The sequence below is a fragment of the Corvus brachyrhynchos genome, unplaced genomic scaffold, assembly GCF_000691975.1.
Source record: "Corvus brachyrhynchos isolate BGI_N302 unplaced genomic scaffold, ASM69197v1 scaffold2944, whole genome shotgun sequence".
NCBI lineage: Eukaryota > Metazoa > Chordata > Aves > Passeriformes > Corvidae > Corvus > Corvus brachyrhynchos.
This window is the reverse complement of record NW_008237756.1, coordinates 21,132-26,159: the sequence shown is the minus strand read 5'-3', so window position 1 is coordinate 26,159 and position 5,028 is coordinate 21,132. Positions and strand designations below refer to the sequence as shown.

At 44.6% G+C, this 5,028-nt stretch overlaps 1 long non-coding RNA gene across 1 annotated transcript in view; it reads left to right on the top strand.

The window, feature by feature from the left end:
* The first annotated feature begins 4,622 nt into the window (after positions 1 to 4,622).
* The window catches only part of LOC108446217, a 6,051-nt gene continuing 5,645 nt past the window's right edge, over positions 4,623 to 5,028 (top strand). Inside the window, exon 1 of the long non-coding RNA XR_001861343.1 lies at positions 4,623 to 5,016. This is a non-coding gene — a long non-coding RNA (uncharacterized LOC108446217). The remainder of the gene's footprint in view (positions 5,017 to 5,028) is intronic.

The following is a 5,028-nucleotide window of genomic DNA, read 5'->3' as shown; positions in this document are numbered from 1 at the left end:
TGCGCGCGTACGCTGTTCCCAGGGGCCCTCCCATCCCGGAGCTCCCGTCCCGCCCGCTCATCCCGGGATTTCTTTGTTTGTATTCCAGGAGAGGAAATCCGGGAGCTGGACATGGTGCCTGAGGCGCTGCTGCACCCCGAGCGCCCCACCTTCATCGAGCGCCTGGCCGGCAGCTTCACCAAGAGGAAACGCTCCACGCCGCAGAAATTCGTGGGTAAGGGGATGGGGTTTTCCAGGGAAAAGATGGAAAAATCCGCTCGGGAGATGAATCAGGAATGGTTTGGCGAGGGAGGGAGGGGGGAGGGGGAGCGGGGCCGGGAGCGGCGTCGGAAGGGGAATCCCCACACAAAGGCCTCAAAGTGGCCTCAAATTAACTAAAAACCCCCTCAAATTAACAAAAAACCTGCTGAAAATTAATTTAAAACCCCTGATATTAAAAGAAAAGCAACTCATTAAAAAAACCCCCCTAAATTTAAAAAGTCTCCCCTCACATTAAACAATCCCTCAAATTAACCCCACAAATCAGCAAAAAAACCCTCAAATTAACTAAAAACCTGCTCAAAATTATTGAAAACCAAACCTGAAATTAAAAGAAAAGGAACTCATTTTAAAAAACCTTTAAATTCAAAAAATCTCCCCTCACGCTGAAATACCCCACATTAAATTTAAGAAACCCCACAAATTAACAAAAAACCCCTCAAATTAAACCCCTCCAGTCAAATTAACAAAAACCCAAGAGGAAACGCTCCACGCCACAGAAATTCGTGCGTGAGGGGCTGGGGTTTTCCAGGGAAAAGATGGAAAAATCCTCAGGGAGATGAGGAGCGGCCTCAGGGATTTGTGGGGTTTGGGGGGGGCCGGGAGCGGTGCCGGAAGGGGAATCCCCACACAAAGGCCTCAAAGTGGCCTCAAATTAACTAAAAACCCCTCAAATTAACATAAAACCTGCTCAAAATTAATTTTAAAACCCCTGATATTAAAAGAAAAGCAACTCATTAAAAAAACCCTTTAAAGTTAAAAAATCTCCCCTCACATTAAACAATCCCTCAAATTAACCCCACAAATTAACAAAAAAACCCCTCAAATTAATAAAAACCCCCTCAAATTAACAAAAAACCTGAAATCAAAATTAATAAAAAACAAACCTGAAATTAAAAGAAAAGGAACTCATTTAAATAGAGCTTTAAATTAAAAAAATCTCCCCTCACATTGAAAAAAACCCACATTAAATCAAAAAACGCCCTCAAATTAACAAAAAACCTGCTCAAAATTAATAAAAAACAAACCTGAACTTAAAAGAAAAGGAACTCATTTAAAAAAATCTTTAAATTTAAAAAATCTCCCCTCACGCTGAAATACCCCACATTAAATTTTAAAAAATCCCACAAATTAACAAAACCCCACTCAAATTAATAAAAAACAAACTTGAAATTAAAAGAAAAGGAACTCATTTTAAAAAACCTTTAAATTTAAAAAATCTCCCCTCACATTAAACAATTCCTCAAATTAACCCCACAAATTAACAAAGAAACCCTCAAATTAATAAAAAACCCCTCAAATTAACATAAAACCTGCTCAAAATTAATGAAAACCAAACCTGAAATTAAAAGAAAAGGAACTCATTTAAAAAAACTCTTAAATTTAAAAAATCTCCCCTCACATTGAAAAAACCCCACATTAAATCAAAAAAGCCCTCAAATTAACAAAAAAAACTGCTCAAAATTAATTTTAAAACCCCTGATATTAAAAGAAAAGCAACTCATTTTAAAAAACCTTTAAATTTAAAAAATCTCCCCTCACATTAAACAATTCCTCAAATTAACCCCACAAATTAACAAAGAAACCCTCAAATTAATAAAAAACCCCTCAAATTAACATAAAACCTGCTCAAAATTAATGAAAACCAAACCTGAAATTAAAAGAAAAGGAACTCATTTTAAAAAACCCTTAAATTTAAAAAATCTCCCCTCACACTGAAAAAAACCCACATTAAATCAAAAAAACCCCACAAATTAACACAAAAACACTCAAACCCCACACCAAGGCCTCAAAGTGGGCCTCAAATTAAGAAAAAACCTTAAATAATTTTTTAAAAACCCCTTAAATTAAAAAGATCCCCCTCAAATTAAAAAATTCTCCCCCTGAATTAGAGGAAAACCACCTTAAATTTAAAAAAATGCTCAAATTTTAAAAAACCCTCTCGAATTTAAAAAAACGCTCCTCAAATGAACAAAAAACTCCTCAAATGAACAAAAAACCCCTCGCATTTAGAAGGTCCCCCTCAAATTAAAAACTTCTCCCCTCAAAATGAAAAATAACCCCTCAAATTTAAAAAAAACCTCCTTAAATTGAAACAATCCCCCCTCAAATGAACAAAAACCCGCTCAAATTAACAAAAAGCCCTCCAATTAAAAAAAATCCCCCTTCATGTTAAAAAATACTCCCTTAAATGAACATGAAACCACTCAAATTAACAAAAAACCTCCTCAAATTAACAAAACGCCCTCATATTAAAAAAATCTCCCCTCATAGAAAGAAGAAACTCTCAAAGTAAAAAAAAAACCCTTAAAATAAAAAGAAAAACACCCTCAAATGAAAAAAACCTCAAATAATTCTCCCCTCGAATTAAAAAAAAACCACCCTTAAATTACAAAAAACAAGTTCAACTTTTTAAAAGTCCTGAAACTTAAAAAATCCTCATCAAATTTTTAAAAAATCTCCTCAAAGTAGAAAAAAATCCCACAACTTAAAAAAAACCCTCAAATTAAAAAAAAACCACAACCCTATCAATAAAAAATTCCCCCCTCAAATATTGGATATTCCTGGAATTTTTGGGCCATTCCCCCCACTTCTCTCCCCTCCCCCTGTTATTTATGAACCTTTTGGGTTGTATTTTGATAATTTTGGGGTTTTTACCTCCCCCCTCAAAAAAAAAAAAAAAATCCCACTGGAATTTTGGAGACTTTTCCCCAGCTCCCGGCCCCATTCCCAGGAAAAATGAACCCAAAATTTGGGGCCGAACCCCCTTAGGACCCCCCAGCCTGGGGGGAGCTGCTAAATCCCAAACTTAATCCAAGGAATTCCTGGAATGGGACACGGGGACCCCCCCTCAGGATCATTCCAGGATCATTCCCAAATCCCTCCCCCACTGGATTTGGGGTCTCCTCATAGTCCTGATCCCGACCCCAACCCCAAACCTGCCCACCCCAACCCCTGTCTCTGATTTTGGGGTGCTCTGGGGGATTGTGGAACCCCAAACCTGCCCACCCCAACCCCTGTCTCTGATTTTGGGGTGCTCTGGGGGATTGTGGAACTCCAAACCTGCCCACCCCAACCCCTGTCTCTGATTTTGGGGTGCTCTGGGGGATTGTGGAACTCCAAACCTGCCCACCCCAACCCCTGTCTCTGATTTTGGGGTGCTCTGGGGGATTGTGGAACTCCAAACCTGCCCACCCCAACCCCTGTCTCTGATTTTGGGGTGCTCTGGGGGATTGTGGAACTCCAAACCTGCCCACCCCAACCCCTGTCTCTGATTTTGGGGTGCTCTGGGGGATTGTGGAACTCCAAACCTGCCCACCCCAACCCCTGTCTCTGATTTTGGGGTGCTCTGGGGGATTGTGGAACTCCAAACCTGCCCACCCCAACCCCTGTCTCTGATTTTGGGGTGCTCTGGGGGATTGTGGAACTCCAAACCTGCCCACCCCAACCCCTGTCTCTGATTTTGGGGTGCTCTGGGGGATTGTGGAACTCCAAACCTGCCCACCCCAACCCCTGTCTCTGATTTTGGGGTGCTCTGGGGGATTGTGGAACTCCAAACCTGCCCACCCCAACCCCTGTCTCTGATTTTGGGGTGCTCTGGGGGATTGTGGAACTCCAAACCTGCCCACCCCAACCCCTGTCTCTGATTTTGGGGTGCTCTGGGGGATTGTGGAACTCCAAACCTGCCCACCCCAACCCCTGTCTCTGATTTTGGGGTGCTCTGGGGGATTGTGGAACTCCAAACCTGCCCACCCCAACCCCTGTCTCTGATTTTGGGGTGCTCTGGGGGATTGTGGAACTCCAAACCTGCCCACCCCAACCCCTGTCTCTGATTTTGGGGTGCTCTGGGGGATTGTGGAACTCCAAACCTGCCCACCCCAACCCCTGTCTCTGATTTTGGGGTGCTCTGGGGGATTGTGGAACTCCAAACCTGCCCACCCCAACCCCTGTCTCTGATTTTGGGGTGCTCTGGGGGATTGTGGAACTCCAAACCTGCCCACCCCAACCCCTGTCTCTGATTTTGGGGTGCTCTGGGGGATTGTGGAACTCCAAACCTGCCCACCCCAACCCCTGTCTCTGATTTTGGGGTGCTCTGGGGGATTGTGGAACTCCAAACCTGCCCACCCCAACCCCTGTCTCTGATTTTGGGGTGCTCTGGGGGATTGTGGAACTCCAAACCTGCCCACCCCAACCCCTGTCTCTGATTTTGGGGTGCTCTGGGGGATTGTGGAACTCCAAACCTGCCCACCCCAACCCCTGTCTCTGATTTTGGGGTGCTCTGGGGGATTGTGGAACTCCAAACCTGCCCACCCCAACCCCTGTCTCTGATTTTGGGGTGCTCTGGGGGATTGTGGAACTCCAAACCTGACCGCAGCCAGGACCGGTACGAGTTCTCCTCCCACATCGTGCGCGGCGAGCACAAAATCTGAGGTTGGAAAATCCCCTCCTCAAATTCCCCGGTTTTCCCCTCTCACATCGCGCGCGGCGAGCTCGAAATGTGAGGTTGGGAAAATCGCCCCGCCTCCAATTTCCTGGTTTTTCCCCATTTTCCCCTCCCACATCGCGTGTGGCGAGCTCGAAATGTGAGGTTGGGAAAATCGCCCCGCCTCCAATTTCCTGGTTTTTCCCCATTTTCCCCTCCCACATCACGCGCGGCGACCTCGAAATGTGAGGTTGGGGAAATCGCCCCGCCTCCAATTTCCTGGTTTTTCCCCATTTTCCCCTCCCACATCACGCGCGGCGACCTCGAAATGTGAGGTTGGGAAAATC